Source organism: Scyliorhinus canicula, chromosome 17, assembly GCF_902713615.1.
Source record: "Scyliorhinus canicula chromosome 17, sScyCan1.1, whole genome shotgun sequence".
In the NCBI taxonomy this organism is placed as follows: Eukaryota; Metazoa; Chordata; class Chondrichthyes; order Carcharhiniformes; family Scyliorhinidae; genus Scyliorhinus; species Scyliorhinus canicula.
This window is the reverse complement of record NC_052162.1, coordinates 133,776,407-133,794,629: the sequence shown is the minus strand read 5'-3', so window position 1 is coordinate 133,794,629 and position 18,223 is coordinate 133,776,407. Positions and strand designations below refer to the sequence as shown.

The window sequence follows — 18,223 nt, the reverse complement described above, 5'->3', positions numbered from 1 at the left end:
AACAGAAATAACCGGCTCATTTGTAAATGTCACCACAATGTGATCTGTGTGACTCTGCCCTCACTCTGTGGACAGATATAGGCCGCACTGACAGATATTCTCACCAGATTGTGGTCCCTGGATTTATTTTCTGCCCAGAAGTGAGATGTGCGGTTTGGAACGGGCAGCAGAGAAACAGGAAGTTGTGTTACCTGAGAATGAAACAGCAGGCGTCAGTTTCATGTTATCGCCGTGAACAGTCTTCCTGCCTGTGAGGGTGAACTCACTGTGACAGCATCAAGAACACCCACACAGATTGCTGCCGGCCTCAGCATTACATTCATCCCGTTTCCTTTTTATACATCAAAATATGAGGTTATTTAATTTATTAACATATTCACTGAGTTGGAAGATGGACTGAGGATATCACTGGGAGAAATGAGGGGACATTATAGAAACTTAAATTTTCCTCAAAGTGGGTTATTAGAAAATAGGAGATTAAAAGTGAGTCAGGGCCAATCAGAGAGAGAGAAAGTGAGAGGTAGAGAGAGAAAGGACTGAGTCTTCATAAATGAGATGTTCACTCAGAAAGCGGAGAGGTTCGGTGCGTCTTCAGAGAGAGATAATGAGAGAGAGAAAAGTTTAGTGAATTTAGGCGCTCTGTGAAATAGAAATGTTTACAGAGAGAGTGCCAGAGAGAAGGTAGAGAGGTGGGAGGTATGTGAAATTAGTGAGTGTGAGTGCGGGGAGAGGTTAAGTGATAATCTGAGAGAGAACAGAGATGTTCAGTGAATGAGAGACAGGAGAACAGGTTCACATACCCGAGGATCACTGAGAATGATCAGAGTAAGCACACAATCCAGAAAACGGCCAATAGGAATCTTCAGCTGAACACATCACTCATTCTTAAAGGGACAGTCGGGGCTCTGACACTGCTCCGCTCCCCTTAAAGGGGCAGACACAGCTTCGCCCTTTTCTCTTATGTTTATGTTTGTTAAAGGCTGGTAGGAGTGAGGTTTATTTAAAAGGACGGAATGTGGGAAGCACACATCTATAAAACTGGGAATTCTTGGACACAAGCTGCAGCTCCTTCCTCATCGAGGAATGAAACTATTGTCTAATTCTCCCTGCTATTACCAGGTTCCTGTGATGTCCCGCCTGCTGCTATTTTAATGCAAACTTCAACCAATCTATTTTAATTATTTTAAGTAAGTTTTAATTCAATTAATTCATTGTGACTGTCACACAAACACATTAAAATGTATACAAACACATGGATTCCGATGTATTTTCAGCCTGGAAACTGAAACCAGCTGCTTTACATTCAGTCAGGAACATCACAGTTTTACACCAATTGCTGATTTGCCAGCAGTGGGCTAAACAACAGGCGTGTAATGCAGATGAAGGCTAACAGCACGGGTTTAATTCCCGTACCGGCCTCCCCGAACAGGCGCTGGAAAGTGGTGACTAGGGGCTTTTCACAGTAACTTAATTGAATCCGAAATGTATCAGCAATTATTATTATTACATTTCCAGCAGTCACCATTGTTCTTCCCGACTCTGAACACAGTTGTACAGAAGCTTCTGTTCCGTGTCTCGGGGTTTTGAGATGTGGAAGAGAGCAGCTGGGACACATTTCTTACACACCTCAGGATTAACCCACACGGGGACTTTGCTGACAGTGAAGAGAGATGAGAAAGACCAAAGTGTTGTTTGTCCCTCTCAGTGTGACCCTGAAGGACTGTGTCCAGGCTGAAGTTCTGTTCCTGCCGTGTGATCCTCCCTCAGATTGTCCTTTCTGAGCTGCAGACAGGTGATGTTAAACACTCAGGTGGGAAAGACAAAAATCTGCAACAACGTTTCAAACAAAGCTGATTTATTTCACATTTATTCAGAATAATAAACCTCATCAGCAGATTAAGACAGTCAGAGTGAACATTATTCAACGTCCTGGACATGATTAACAGCATCAATAAGGGTATAATCTAAACCTTGTAGTCGCTTGTGAACTCATTGGTGTGTTAGCTTGTGGGATGAGTGAGTAAATCCCTTTCCACAGACATTGCAGTTGGATGGCCGCTCCCAGTGTGAAGTCGATGGTGTTTCAGAAGATAAATGAGAAAATTCCTTCCCACATATGGAGCAAGTGAACGGCCTCTCCCCAGTGTGAACTCTCTGGTGTGTCAGCAGGTTGGATGACTGACTGATTCCCTTCCCACACACAGGTAAATGGCCTCTCCCCAGTGTGAACGTGCTGGCGATTCAATAGGTTGGATGAACGAGTGAATCCCTTTCCCACACACTGAGCAAGTGAAAGGTCTCTCCTCACTGTGAACCTGCTAATGTGTATGAACGTGTGAATCCCTTCCCACATTCAGAGCAGGTGAACGGTCTATCCCCTGTATGAAGCTGCTGGTGTATCAGAAGGTTGGATGAATTAATGAATCCTTTCCCACAGTCAGAGCAGGTGAATGGCCTCTCCCCAGTGTGAATTCTCTGGTGGTTCAGTAGGGCAGATGGACGGCTGAATCCTTTCCCACACACAAAGTGAATGGCCTCTCCCCAGTGTGAGCATATTGGTGTGTTAGTAAATCCTTTTTGTTTTTAAAGCTCTTCTCACAGTCAGGACAGTTAAAATGTTTATTATCAGAGTGAACAAGTTGATGTGTCTGCAGGTTAGATAACTGAATGAATCCTTTCCCACATACAGAGAAGGTAAATGGTCTCTCCCCATTGTGAATACATTGATGTGTCAGCAGATCCTTTTTACATTTAAAACTCTTCTCACAGTCAGGACATGTAAATGGTCTCTTATCAGTGTGAACAATTCGGTGTGTCGCAATGTGGGATAACCGAGTGAATACCTTCCCACACACAGGGCAGGTGAATGGCCTCTCCTCACTGTGAACTCGCTGGTGTGTCAGAAGGTTGTATGAATAGGTGAATCCCTTCCCATAAATGGAGTAAATGAACTTTCTCTCCCCAGCGTGACTGTGGCGATGAACTCCCAGTTGTGATGGGTAACTGAATCCCTTCCCACAGTCCGAACATTTCCATGGTTTTTCCATGGTGAGGGTGTCCTTATGTCTCTCCCGTTTAAAGCCTTGTCGACACACGCAGCAGAAGTATAGTTTCTCCCTGCTGTGAATGGTGTGATTTTCCTTCAGGCTGTGTAACTAGCTCAAGCTCTTTCCACAGTCAGTGCAATGAAACACTCTCATTTGGGTGTGTCTGTGTCTCGGTGCTTTTCCAGTCACACTGATCTTTGAAATGTTTTTCCTTAAACGGAAGAGACAAACATTTCTCCTTCCAGTTTCAAAGCATGATGATATTCAGCTCCTGATGAATCGAGTGGCTGTCAGATTTCGATGTGATGTTTGGTTTGAGTTTTCTGTCGGCCAATCCTCCACTTCCAATAGCCTGTAAAAGGAGTTTACAAAAGCCATCACTGTCAGTCCAGGATGGAAGTTCTGAACAGACAATTCTAGTTTCTCTGGAACATTTTCTCCTCTCTTGTTCCCCCAAAGCTGTAAATCCCCGTCCCACACACTCTCCCTCCTCCCTGGGCTGAAATCCAAACCCATCTGCACCATCTCTTTCGTCCACTCCCAGTTTTCTCCCTCCCCCTCCTCTGCTGGGATCAGTTCTCCAGCTCCTGTCTGCAGACTGACAATAAAACCAATGGGTCTTATTGGGGGGTTTGGGTTCTCACCATTGTCCCCGCTCGCGGCGGCTCTCATTCAGCCTCTGGGAGCCGCACTCACTCTCACTGCGGCTGTGCTCAGCCCGGAGCAGCACCGCGCATGCTCCGCATAGAGAGGCGCTTTACGTTTATGTTTGTACCGAATGGGGCGGCGGCATTGGTGTTTGTCTCTTTGATCGGCCCCTGTTAACAGCTGTCATCTGTTTAGGGGGCGATATGCCGCACGGCGCCTGTGCGGCCGCCATCTTTCTGAGCTGCAGCAGGGCGCATGCGCAGCCGTCCTGGACCCGGAAGCCGGAAGAGAGAATCTTGTGAATTTCTCTTAGAACATAGAACATAGAACAGTACAGCACAGAACAGGCCCTTCGGCCCTCAATGTTGTGCCGAGCCATGATCACCCTACTCAAACCCACGTATCCAAACAACCCCCCCCCTTAACATTACTTTTTATTAGGACACTACGGGCAATTTAGCATGGCCAATCCACCTAACCCGCACATCTTTGGACTGTGGGAGGAAACCGGAGCACCCGGAGGAAACCCACGCACACAGGGGGAGGACGTGCAGACTCCACACAGACAGTGACCCAGCCGGGAATCGAACCTGGGACCCTGGAGCTGTGAAGCATTTATGCTAACCACCATGCTACCTGGAGTGAGAGTGAAATTCCTTTGGAAACTCCTTTAGAAAGAGGAGGATTTACTGATGGGAACTTCAAACATCACATCATCATCTTACTGAGTTACTCGATTCATCAGGACCTGAATATCATTGGGAGGTAAAATGGTTTGTTCTGTCTGAGGACCAAGATTTCATATATCAGAGTGACTGGGAAACTTTTAATAACCATTCCAGGTTGAATTTGAGACTAATTACATCGATTATATTGGGGAAGTTAAATATTTTGTAGGCAGGTAAATTTTAAAATTACCGTATTAGCATACTTGGCAGCTAAACTGTGCATACTGCTGACCTTGTTATTCGTCATGATACGGAGATGCCGGCGTTGGACTGGGGTGAGCACAGTAAGAAGTCTGACAACACCAGGTTAAAGTCCAACAGGTTTGTTTCAAATCACTGGCTTTCGGAGTACTGCTCCTTCTTCAACCTGAGCTAAAACTGGGCAGTCCGCCCAGTTTAGCTGCCAAGTATGCTAAGTATCGAAGTACTTTTAAAATGTTATGAGTGTTTGTGCCATCATTTCAGGAAGCATGTCACAGATCCTCACCACCCTTTCACCCTCTAAATCTCCTTGTTCTTCCCTAAATCTCTGCCCAGTTTTTTTTGGATCCCACAGCTTCCAATCTATTTGGAATGTTTTTAAAATATGAATTTAGGGGCTTCCGGTTGCGGCTATGACCAGCTAAGTCGCACGTTTGGCTGCTCCTGCTACAAAGGTGTTTTCGGGCCGATTGGAGGGCCCCAACGGCGCTGTAAGGACAAATCCCGGTGGGGGAAGGCTCCCTGAAGAGAACCAGACCAACTTTATGGTCGGTACCCGGAGTGGGGTGGTAAAGAGAGCAACAGCAGCTCCCAAAAAAAAGCGGGGGAAGAAGACCAAAATGGCGGCCGGTGGTGCACCCGAGGAATGGAGGAAATGGGCGGAGGAGCAGCAGGCCGCTCTCCTGCGCTTCTTTACGGAGCTGAAAATGGAGCTCTTGGAGTCAATGAATGCGACGACCACCAGGCTGATGGGAGCCCAGGCGACCCAAGAGGCGTCGATTCGGGAGCTGCAACAGGAGATGACTGCGAGGGAGGAGGAGGCCACGGTCCTCGTGGGAAAGGTAGAGGTGCACGAGGCACTCCACCTGAAATGGCAGAGCCGTTTGGAGGAGCTGGATACCCGAATGAGGCGGAAGAACCTGAGGATCTTGGGCCTGGCAGAAGGCCTGGAGGGGTCAGACCTCCCGGGATATGTAGCAGAAATGCTGAGCTCCCTGATGGGGGCAGGGGCCGTCCCTTCGCCCCTGGAGCTGGAAGAGGCCTACAGGGTCATGGCTAGGAGGCCAAGAGCAAATGAGCCCCCGAGGGCGGTGCTGGTGCGGTTCCAGCGACTCAGCGACCGTGAAAGAGTGCTGGAGTGGGCCAAGAGGGAAAGGAGCAGCAAGTGGGAGAATTCGACGGTGAGGGTCTACCAGGACTGGAGTGCGGAGGTGGCAAAGCGGCGGGCCCGGTACAACCGGACGAAGGCGGTGCTACATGCAAAACGGATCAGGTTCGGAATGCTGCAGCCAGCGCGCTTGTGGGTCACCTACAGGAACCAACACCACTATTTTGAGTCCCCAGAGGAGGCGTGGGCCTTTGTACAGGAAGAGAAACTGGACTCGAATTAGACCCAGGGGATACTTGGCGGCCGTAGCCGCTCGGGTACTTTCAGCTGAATTCTTTGTTTGGATTTTGAACTCTTGCTGTGGTTTTTCTTCTGATGTTTTTTCCCCCTTTGCCAACTTCCCTTAGTTATTGTTATTGTGGTTATTCATGGTTATTTATGGTTATTTATGCTGTTTGGGAGAGGGCGACTGTTAAGTACATTGTTATTTGTTATTTATCTGTTATTTATAATGTTAAGTTGGGGAGGCGGGACGGGGGGGGGAGAGCAGATCGGGGATATGGGCTCCTAGGGGGGGTTCTTTACAGGCATGGACGGGGACGGGGGTGGAACTGAAGATGGCGGGGTGGGGTGTGGCAGGGCGAAAGCGCGGGCTTTCCTCTGTTTTCCCGCGCGCGGGGCAGAGGAGGGGGGAGGGGAGGAGTGCGGGGCGTGGCTAGCAATGGCGACCTTTCCCGCGCTGGAGCGGGGCCAGGGAGGAGTGGCAAGGGGGGGGAGGCCCCCCCCCCCCGAGCCGGGGGGAGTCGGAGTGTGGCAGGAGCAGCCGGGTCAGCGTGAACCAGCTGACTTACGGGAGTACAATGGAGGGTACATCGCGGCTAGGAGGGGTCCTAGCCTGGGGAGGGAGGGGGGTTAGGGAGGGACACCGGGTTGCTGCTGAAAAGACCAGAAACGAGAAGTGGAGGACTGGAGAGGTGGGGGGAGGGGGACATCGCCATGGGGAGCGGGTCAGAAGGGGAGGGTCGACCCGGGGCGAGCAGGGAACAGGACATGGCTAATCGGCAGGGGAGGGGGGCGGGTCGTCCCGCGACCCGGCTGATCACTTGGAACGTGAGGGGGTTGAATGGGCCGGTCAAGAGATCAAGGGTATTCTCACACCTGAAGGGACTGAAGGCTGATGTAGCAATGTTACAGGAGACCCATTTGAAGGTAGTGGACCAGGTTCGCCTGAGAAGGGGGTGGGTGGGACAGGTGTTCCACTCTGGATTGGACGCAAAGAACCGGGGGGTGGCGATTCTGGTGGGAAAGAGGGTGTCGTTCGTGGCGGAGGAGGTGGTGGCGGATAAGGAGGGTAGGTATGTGATGGTGAAGGGTAAGCTGCAGGGGGAGAAAGTGGTGATGGTCAACGTATATGCCCCGAACTGGGATGACGCGGGTTTCATGAGGCGCCTATTGGGCCTCATTCCGGGACTGGAGGCAGGGGGCTTGATCATGGGGGGGGACTTTAACACAGTGCTGGACCCCGGGCTAGACAGATCGAGCTCAAGGACCAATAGGAGGCCGGCAGCGGCAGAAGTGCTGAGGGGGTACATGGAGCAGATGGGAGGAGTAGACCCATGGAGGTTTGGTAGGCCGAGGGCGAGGGAGTATTCCTTTTTCTCCCACGTCCATAGAGTGTACTCCAGAATCGATTTCTTCGTGTTGAGCAGGGGGCTGATCCCGAGGGTACGGGAAGCTGAGTACTCGGCCATTGCGATCTCTGATCATGCACCACATTGGGTGGATGTGGAAATGGGGGAGGCGCGGGACCAGCGCCCGCTGTGGCGGCTGGATGTGGGGCTGTTAGCGGACGACGAGGTGTGTAAAAGGGTCCGGAAGAGCATTGAGAGCTATCTGGACTTGAATGACACGGGTGAGGTGCAGGTGGGGATGGTCTGGGAGGCCCTGAAGGCAGTGATCAGGGGAGAGCTGATCTCCATAAGGGCGCACAGAGAAAGAAAGGAGAGGCAGGAGAGGGAGAGGCTGGTGGGGGAGCTATTGGAAGTGGATAGGAGATATGCGGAGGCACCAGAGGAGGGGCTGCTGGGAGAACGGCGCAGCCTGCAGGTCAAGTTCGACCTGCTGACCACCAGAAAGGCAGAGACGCAGTGGAGAAGGGCACAGGGCGCGGTTTATGAGTATGGGGAAAAGGCGAGCAGGATGCTGGCACATCAGCTCCGCAAACGAGATGCGGCTAGGGAGATTGGGGGAGTGAAGGAGAGGGGCGGGAAGGTAGTGCAGAAGGGGCAAGAAGTGAACGGGGTCTTCAGGGATTTTTACAAGGAGTTGTATCGGTCTGAGCCGCCGACGAGGAGAGGGGGAATGGAGGACTTCCTAAACAAATTGAGGTTCCCAAGGGTCCAGGAGGGGCTGGTAGAAGGGCTGGGGGCGCCAATAGGGCTAGAGGAGCTAGTCAAGGGAATAGGTCAGATGCAGGCGGGGAAGGCGCCGGGGCCAGATGGGTTCCCGGTGGAATTCTATAAGAAAAATGTGGACTTGGTGGGACCGGTACTGGTACGAGCCTTTAATGAGGCGCGAGAGGGGGGGGTTCTGCCCCCGACAATGTCGCAGGCTCTGATCTCCCTGATATTGAAGCGGGATAAAGACCCCGTGCAGTGCGGGTCCTACAGGCCTATCTCGCTTCTGAACGTGGATGCCAAGTTGCTGGCAAAGATCCTGGCAGCTAGAATAGAGGATTGTGTGCCAGGGGTAATCCATGAGGACCAGACGGGGTTCGTGAAGGGGCGGCAGCTCAACACGAACGTGCGGAGATTGCTGAATGTAATTATGATGCCGGCAGTGGAGGGGGAGGCTGAGATAGTGGTAGCGCTGGACGCGGAGAAGGCATTCGATAGGGTGGAGTGGGAGTACCTGTGGGAGACGTTGGAACGGTTTGGGTTTGGGGAAGGCTTTATTAAGTGGGTGAAGCTGCTCTACTCGGCCCCGACGGCGAGTGTAGTGACAAACGGGAGGAGGTCGGAGTATTTCGGGCTCCACCGAGGGACCAGGCAGGGATGTCCCCTATCCCCCCTACTTTTCGCACTGGCGATTGAACCGTTGGCGATGGCACTGAGGGGTTCAGGGGGGTGGAGAGGACTGACTAGGGGAGGGGAGGAACATCGAGTATCGCTGTATGCGGATGATCTACTGCTGTACGTGGCAGACCCAGAAGGGGGAATGCCGGAGATAATGGAACTATTAGCAGAGTTTGGGGACTTTTCGGGGTACAAACTAAATTTGGGCAAAAGCGAGGTTTTTGTGATACACCCGGGGGACCAGGGAGAGGGTATTGGGAGACTCCCCTTCAAGCGAGCAGGAAAGAGCTTTAGGTACTTAGGGGTGCAGGTGGCAAGGAACTGGGGGACCCTCCACAAGTTGAACTTTTCCAGGCTGGTGGAACAGATGGAGGAGGAATTTAAGAGGTGGGACATGGTACCGTTGTCGCTGGCGGGGAGGGTGCAGTCAATCAAAATGACGGTCCTCCCAAGGTTCTTGTTTTTATTTCAGTGCTTGCCCATCTTCCTCCCTAGGGCCTTCTTCAAAAAGGTGACGAGTAGCATCATGAGCTACGTGTGGGCGCATGGCACCCCAAGGGTGAGGAGGGTCTTTTTGGAGCGGAGTAGGGACAGTGGAGGGCTGGCACTACCCAATCTTTCGGGGTACTACTGGGCGGCAAATGTGTCAATGGTGCGCAAGTGGATGATGGAAGGGGAGGGGGCAGCTTGGAAACGAATGGAGAGGGCGTCCTGTGGCAACACAAGCCTGGGGGCCCTAGTAACGGCACCATGGCCGCTCCCCCCCACGAGGTACACCACGAGCCCGGTGGTGGCGGCCACCCTCAAGATATGGGGGCAGTGGAGGCGACATAGGGGGGAAATGGGAGGTCTGTTGGCGGCGCCAATAAGAGGGAACCATAGATTCATCCCGGGGAACATCGACGGGGGATTTCAGAGCTGGTACAGGGTGGGCATACGGCAGCTGAAGGACCTGTTTATAGAGGGGAGGTTTGCGAGCCTGGGAGGGCTGGAGGAGAAGTTTGAGCTCCCCCCGGGAAACATGTTCAGATATTTACAAGTGAAGGCATTTGCTAGACGGCAGGTGGAGGGGTTCCCCCTGCTCCCCAGTAAGGGGGCGAGTGATAGGGTGCTCTCGGGGGTCTGGGTCGGAGGGGGGAAGATATCAGACATCTACAAGATAATGCAGGAGGCGGAAGAAGCATCAGGGGAGGAGCTGAAAGCCAAGTGGGAAGGGGAGCTGGGAGAGCAGATAGAAGACGGGACGTGGGCGGATGCACTGGAGAAGGTCAATTCTTCCTCCTCGTGTGCGAGGCTGAGCCTCATTCAATTTAAGGTGCTGCATAGAGCTCACATGACGGGGACAAGGATGAGCCGGTTCTTTGGGGGTGAGGACAGGTGTGTCAGATGTCTGGGAAGCCCAGCGAACCATGTGCATATGTTCTGGGCATGTCCGGTGCTGGAAGGGTTCTGGAAGGGGGTGGCAAGGACGGTGTCGAAGGTGGTGGGGTCCAGGGTCAAACCAGGATGGGGGCTTGCGATCTTTGGGGTCGGGGTAGAACCGGGGGTACAGGAGGCTAGGGAGGCCGGAATACTGGCCTTTGCATCCCTAGTGGCTCGACGAAGGATATTAATTCAATGGAAGGACGCGAGGCCTCCAAGCGTTGAAACTTGGATTAACGATATGGCTAGCTATATTCAGCTAGAAAGGATCAAATTTGCCCTGAGAGGGTCGGTACAGGGATTCTCCAGGCGGTGGCAACCTTTCCTTGACTTTTTAGATCAGAGATAGACGTTCGGGGTCGTGGCAGCAGCAACCCGGGGGGGGGGTGGGGGAGGGGGGGAGGGAGGGAGGGGGGGGGGGAGGGAGGGGGGGGAGGGGGGGGGCAGCAAGGGTCGTGGGGGGACATGCACGACTGTAACGCGGGCAAGTCTGCTCGCTGCTCATGTCTGAAACTGTAGGCTGCCTTGTTTGTTAAGGTTGCCTGGGGGGGGGGGGGGGGGGAGGACTGGTGCGCGCGAGAGGGCGGGCGAGGGAGGGACATTTGCCTAGAGGGATTGTGTTGTAAATAATTTAAAAATTAGTAGGGGTAAATGTTTGTATGGAAAAACTCTTTCAATAAAAATTATTTAAAAAAAAAAAAAAATATGAATTTAGAGTACCCAATTATTTTTTTTACAATTAAGGGGCAATTTAAGGGCAGATTGTGGTTTTTAAGTTACATCAATTCAAATGTCAATCTAAATACTTTAATGTTATGAGGGTTTCTGCCATCATTTCAGGCAGCATGTCACAGATTCTCGCCACCCTCTAAACCTCCTGGTCCTTCCCTAAAACCAAAGGGAATAGGACCTTCCTATCCAATCTATTTTCATCCCTCAGAATTTTTTAAAAATATAAATTTATATTTTTTCCAATTAAGCGGCAATTTAATTTTGCCCATCCACCTAACCTGCACATATTTGGGTTGTGGGGGTGAAACCCATGCAGACACCAGGAGAATGTGCAAACTCCTGACAGACAGTGACCCGGGCCTGGGATCGAAGCCGGTCCTCAGCGCACAGTCAGCACTGCGAGCCACCGTGCCGCCCTCGATCCCTCAGAATTTTATACACTTATAATAATCTTTATTATTGTCACAAGTAGGCTTCCATTAACACTGGTTTAGCTCACTGAGCTAAATCACTGGCTTTTAAAGCATACCAAGCAGGCCAGCAGCACCGTTCAATTCCCGTACCAGCCTCCCCGGACAGGTGCCGGAATGTGGCGGCTAGGGGCTTTTCACAGTAACTTCATTGAAGCCTACTCGTGACAATAAGCGATTTTCATTTCATTTTTTCACACTGCAATGAAGTTACTGTGAAAATCCCCTAGTTGCCACATTCTGACACCTGTTCCGGTACACAGACGGAGAATTCAGAATGTCCAATTTACCTAACAGCACGTCTTTCGGGACTTGTGGAGGAAATCTGAGCACCGGGAGGAATCCCACAATAGAGACGGAGAGAACGTGCAGACTCCACACAGACAATGACCTGAGGGAGAATTGAACCCAGGACCCTGGAATTGTGAAGCAACAGTGCTAACCAATGTGCTACCGTGCCTCCCATAAAACAGTTCAGTTCAATGTTCTCAGATTAAAGAAACAGAAGCATCCAACGTGGGTCTTGAACCCACGGCCCTGGGATTAAGAGTCCCATGCTCTACCGATTGAGCTAGCCAGGCTGCTTTTCATAATTTCATTTTGGTCTCCTCAGTCTTTCCTGTTCCAAAGAAAACAGCCCCAGTTTATCCAAACTTTCCTCAGAGCAAACATTGTCAATTTCTGGCTGATGTTGTTAAATCCCCACTCTGCTCTCTCTGGTGCAATCTTCCTGTGCACAGGAATCTAGCTCTGGTCTAACTAGTCCTGTCCTGCCATTTATCATGTAATCCTTTGCCTTGTTTTCCCTCCAGCTTTCTTCCTCATTCCTCAAGTGTTCAATCATTTTTTGTGTCACAGGTAAACTTCTTATTCATGTTCCTCCATTTACTTTCAAGTCAATGATGTAACCAGGAGTGAAGGGCCCAGTACTGATTCCTTGGAAACCGGCACTGGAAACAGCCCTTTGATTTTCTCTGTTCTTTATGGGATGTGAGTGTCACGGGCAAACCAGCTTGGTTGCCCATTCCTAATTGCCGTTAAACTGAGTGGTTTGCTTGGCAATTTCAGAAGGCAATTCAGAATTAACCACATTTCAGTGGGTTGGCCAGATCAGGTAATGCCGGTGCAGACCCGATGGGCTGAATGGCCTCCTTCTGCACTGTAGATTCGATGATTAATTCCAACCTCGGGGCACTGTCTGTGTGGAATTTGTACATTCTTCCTGTCTTCCTGCGTAAATTTCTTCTGGGTGCTCCGGTTTCGTCCCTCAGTCCAAAGTGTGCAGGTTAGGTGGATTGGCTGTGCAAAATTGTCCCTGGGAGGGATTATGGAGATAGGGTGGGGAATTCACCAAGGTAGGGTGGCCTTTCTGAGGGTTGGTGCAGACTCGATTTGCTGAATGGCCTCCTTTAGGCAGCACGGTAGCACAAGGGGCTAGCACTGTGACTTCGCAGCACCAGGGTCCCAGGTTCGATCCCACCTGGGTCACTGTCTGTGCGGAGTCTGCACGTTCTCCCCTGCGTGGGTTTCCATCGGGCGCTCCAGTTTCCTCTCACAGTCCAGATTAGGAGGATTGGCCACTCTAAATTGCCCTTAGTGTCCAAAAAGGTTAGCAGTAGTTATTAGGGTTATGGGGATAGGGTGGAAGTGAGAAGTTAAGTGGGTTGGTGCAGACTCGATGGCCTGAATGGCTTCCCTCTGCACTGTATGTTCTTCTGCACTGTTGGGATTCTAAGATTCTGCATAGGATCCAATGATGTGTTCACTCACATACTGCAGCCTGACTTTTATTATGGGAACAGATACTGTGTTTGTTACTCTCAAAGTGAGTAAATCCTTTGCTGTTTCTCCTCTGGGCCCCATCTCCACTATTATTGTCTGATTGTCCCACTGAGACTCTCACTGTTATTATTGGACAATCAGCGAGTCAGCCTGAGCCTGTGGCTGCTCTCACCATCTGAAACCGTCACAATGCCCGGGTGATTGACGGCAGCTCCGGACCAATAGGTAGAGCAGGGGCGGAAATGGAGGACTTACTGGGAGCCGCTGGTCCTCCAACCAATCGGAGTGAATGCGGGGCGGGGCCCGCTGTGATTGAAGCATGCGCAGTGTGGGTCATGGCGAAGGGGAAGAACGTCTTCTGCAGATCCGATAAAAGCAAATTACTGCGGATGCTGGAATCTGAAACGAAAGGGAAAATGCTGGAAAATCTCAGCAAGTCTGGCAGCATCGGTAGGGAGAGAAAAGAGCGAACGTTTTGAGTCCGATGACTCTTTGTCAAAGCTAACAGACAGAGCAGTACTTCTTCAGGGTAGGCATTCCTGGAAGAGAGGTGTCAGTGAGTTAAACACTGGATAAAAGCAAATTACTGCGGATGCTGGAATCTGAAACAAGCTCCTTTCTCTCCCTACAGATGCTGCCAGACCTGCTGAGATTTTCCAGCATTTTCGTTTCTTAGGATCCGAAATTGGTAAGAGGCGTTTAACAATATGCAGGGAGTGAGAGATTGCGGGAGTGGGTGGAAACGTTGTGTAAAGCTGTTGTAAGCTGCAATCCTCGGAAAAGAGTTTCTGGAACTCCGTTTGTACCGAGTGATGCGACCATCAATTCACTCGGAGACGCGAGTCGAAGTAAAGAGTGGTTTTAATCTGCTTACAAATTTGCGTGCCTGCGACCGGTACAATACTGAAGGCGGTCCCACAGGTCTGCTGCACTTATACTTCCTAAAAGGGGCGGAGCCATGGGCAGAGCCCGTACATCCTCCACATCTCCCCCTGTGGGTGAAGCCACACAGTCGCCCATGGATGGAGCCCACAGGGTTAATAACATGGTATAATGTAACACAATATACTGGTGAATTAACAGTTTTTATACATTCGCCACATCCACCACACCGAGCGGTCTGCAGCTCCTCATATTCGTTTCGCGTTAACGGCCGCCATCTTTCTTGGATGTACATCAGGGGGCATGCACGTTTGTCATCTTTGTCGGGGCGATGTTTCAATGAGTGGGAGGAGCTTGTTCCCCATTGTTCAGATTGGAGACAAATTGTCCATCAAACTGGGTTAGTCTTTCAGTCCCAATGTCTTATTGATGTCGCGAGGAATTAAGGGCTACGGGGAGAATGCTGGTAGGTGGAGTTGAAATGCCCAACCATGATTGAATGGCAGAGTGGACTCGATGGGCCGAATGGCCTTACTTCCACTCCTATTTCTTATGGTCTTATGGTCTTAAAGCGGTGGCAGAGATGGAAAGAAAAGGAAGCCAATCCTGCTCTCCAGATTTCACTGTTTTATTGGACATCCTGCCCCATGTGTCCAAAGCTCTGTGGCTCTGTTCTGTCACATGAAGACCCAGGGCAGAATCTCTCAGCCCTGAGTCAACATCACCCTCAAATCTGGGGACTGCTGATGACAACGAGGGTCAGTGTGCAGTGGGGGGCATGAGCGGTCATCCTGGACCAGGGAGCAGGAGGGGAGAATGTTGTGAATTTCTATCCTGGACTGACAGTGATTAATTTTGGAAACTCCTTTTACAGGGGATTAGTAGGGGAGGATTTACACACAGCAAATTCAAACCAGGAGAAATGTTTATCTTTCCTGAATTACTATTCTGGACTGACAGTGATGCCTTTGTAAACTTCTTTCACAGGGACTTAGAAAGGGATTTGCAGACAGGAAATTCACAACCAATCCTCACATCAAATTCTGACAGCACCATTCGGGTTATCAGGACCTGGAGATTATCGACCTTTGTGTGTAAGCATTGAGTTCAGATCATTATCACACACTCTGTAAAATTTCTTCCTCATATCTCCCCTGTAGATCTTGCTCACAATCTGAAATCTGTGTCCCATAATTCTGTTACAATCTACTGATGGGATCAGATTTACTTATTTTTTGCCTGGTTTGCTGTTGTCGTTTCCGATGCCTGTGTCGATGCCGGGTGTTCCATCCAGATTTCACTCCATTTTTCTGTGTAGTGTTTGAATGGGCTTGGACCTGTCCATTTTTGGATGCAGTTCACAATTGAAGTTTGCTCCAAGAATTAATTGATGTGTATCCAGGTCTGTGATGGATCCCAACAATTTATTAAAAAGTGCCACATCATCCCAGTTAGGGGCTTAGCCATTCACCAGCATCACCAATGTACCTGCCAATGACCCACTGACCACCTCGTATCTCCCATTAGTGTCCGCAATGACCCCAGTGACCGAAGGAGGGACCTGTTTATTGATTAAAATTGCAGCACATCGAGCCTTTCCGTCAAAGCCCGAGTGAAACACTTGGCTCACCCCTCCGCAGTCTGGTCTGATCTCTAACCCGCAAGTGAGTCTCCTGCAAGGACACCACACCAGCATTTAGAATCTTCAGGTGAGCGAAAACCCTCGACCTTCACTGGTCCACCCAATTCCTTTACGGTCCAGGTGACCAGCCCTGAATCAGGGGGTCGTGCCCCCCTCCCCACCCCCACATCACTGAATCTGTGAGGGTCAATCCAGTAAATCTTCAAAAGTACAGGCCAAGGGTCCACCCAAGATAGCCGCCACACACACACCCTTAGAGTAAAAAAAAAACAGTTCTATAGTCATCATCGTTGAGCTACCACATTCATCCCCACCCTCAGTTCCCACCAGCGCCCCACCTAGACACACAAATTGAAACCAAACTCAAGATCCAAATCCACCCCCCAGGCTCTCACCCAGAAGCTAAGCTTGTTCAACCAGCCAAAACTGGTTCACTGGCAGCAGCCTCACCCCCCCCCCCCCTCCCACCCCCACCCCTCCCACCTCCCAACCAGCTTACTGCTGCCGGGGCAGCTCTCTGAGGGCAGCAAGAAAAGTAAATCAACCATACTGCCCACTTCGAGGATAAAACATATTTTAGAATGCAGTCCCTTACTAGACCTAGTTTCCAACGGGACCGTCTCTCTCTCTCTCTCTCTCTCTGTTTCTGCCTCTCTCTCTCTGTCTGTCTGTCTGTCTCTCTCTCTCTTTGTCTCTCTCTCTCTCTCTTTGTCTGTCTCTCTCTCTCTCTTTGTCTGTCTCTCTCTCTTTGTCTGCCTCTCTCTCTCTCTGTCTGCCTCTCTCTCTCTCCTGCTACGATTGACCCATAAGTGGAAAAACATAATTGGGTATTCTAAACTTATTGGGGGAAAAATAAAGTGTTTTCCTATGGACAGAACAGACAGCATTTTGTCTTCCACATTCACAGGCCAATGATATTCAGGTCCTGATGAATTCCCGTACCAGCCTCCCCGGACAGGCGCCGGAATGTGGCGACTAGGGGCTTTTCACAGTAACTTCATTGAAGCCTACTCGTGACAATAAGCGATTTTCATTTCATTTTCATGAATTGAGTGACTCTGTTAAATCTTGATATGAAGTTTGATTTGAGTTTCCATCTGGTTAGCCGAGGACCCGGGTTTGATTCCGGCTCCGGGTCACTGCCGTATGGAGTTTGCACATTCTCCCCGTGTCTGTGTGGGATTCACCCCCACAATCCAAAAAGATGTGCAGGGGAGGTGAATTGGCCTCGCAACGATTATGCCTCCATTGGGGGAAAGGTATTGAGTACTCTTTTTTTTAAAAAAAAACTGTTTTAATTAGAAATAAACAAAAGCCATCACTGTCAGTCCAGGATAGAAATTCTGAACAGACAATTCTAGTTTCTCTGGAACATTTTTATCTGTCCGACACACTCTCCCTGGGCTGAAATCCAAACCCATCTCACCATCTGCACCATCTCTTTCCTTCACTCCCAGTTTTCTCCCTCCCTCTCCTCTGCCTGGGTTCAGTTCTCCAGCTCCTGTCTGCAGACTGACAATAAAATCAATGGGTCTTATTGGGGGTTTGGGGCCTCCAGCAGGTGTTTGTGAATCCTCTCCGCCCACCTGCCAGGGTTTCCTTCCTTGCCGGAGATCAGAGTCCTCATTGATGCTTTGAGCCCAAACTGGAACCACGCTAAATTGCCCCTTAATTGGGGAAAAAAAATTACATGAAGGTTAGCGGCTGCACAAAGTGTTTCCATCTCTTTCCACCCATCTCCTTAACAGGTGATGCATTTATTTGATTGACTAAAAGGATAGTCTCTGACGCACAGTGGTTAGCACTGCTGCCTCATGGCGCCAAGGACCCGGGTTCGATCCCGGCCCCGGGTCACTGTCTGTGTGGAGTTTGCACATTCTCCCTGTGTGTGCGTGGGTCTAAGCCCTACAACCTAAAGATGTGCTAGGTAGATGGATTGGCCACGCTAAATTGTACCTTAATTGCAAAAAAAAAATTGGTTACTCTAAATTTATTTCAAAAAAGGCTTGTTTCTTTCCTCATGTTCACAATTAAAGGGGTGGGTTCCCCAGGTGATGGCTGACATTTCAGGACAATTAAATTAATAATGGACAGAGATATATCCAGTGTTGTTACATGATACAGATTAGATATATTATTTACCGTTCTGTAATAAAGTAAATATATTATTATTTCTCGGCATGTAATCTCCAACTGTAGCTATGTTATAGATTTCCAGTCATCTCTTCCCTCAGAGGGTTGTTAGTCTTTGGATTTCTGTCCCACAGGGACCAGTTGTATCTGGGGGTCATTGAATATATTGAAGCACAAGTTTGACAGATATTTTATTGACAATGAAGTTAAGAGTTATGGGGAACAGGTAGAAAAATAGAGTGAAAGTTGAGATGAGGAGGGATCTCTTCACTCGAGGATGTGGTGAAGCTTTGGAATTCGCTACCCCAGAGGAATGTGCAGCCTTGGTCATCAGGTATGTTCAAGACAAATATT

At 50.1% G+C, this 18,223-nt stretch overlaps 1 non-coding gene across 1 annotated transcript; it reads right to left on the bottom strand.

Moving 5' to 3' along the window:
- Positions 1-11,938: 11,938 nt before the first annotated feature.
- trnak-cuu lies at positions 11,939-12,011 on the bottom strand. The gene has a single exon. It is a non-coding gene; the product is annotated as a tRNA-Lys (tRNA).
- Positions 12,012-18,223: the final 6,212 nt, after the last annotated feature.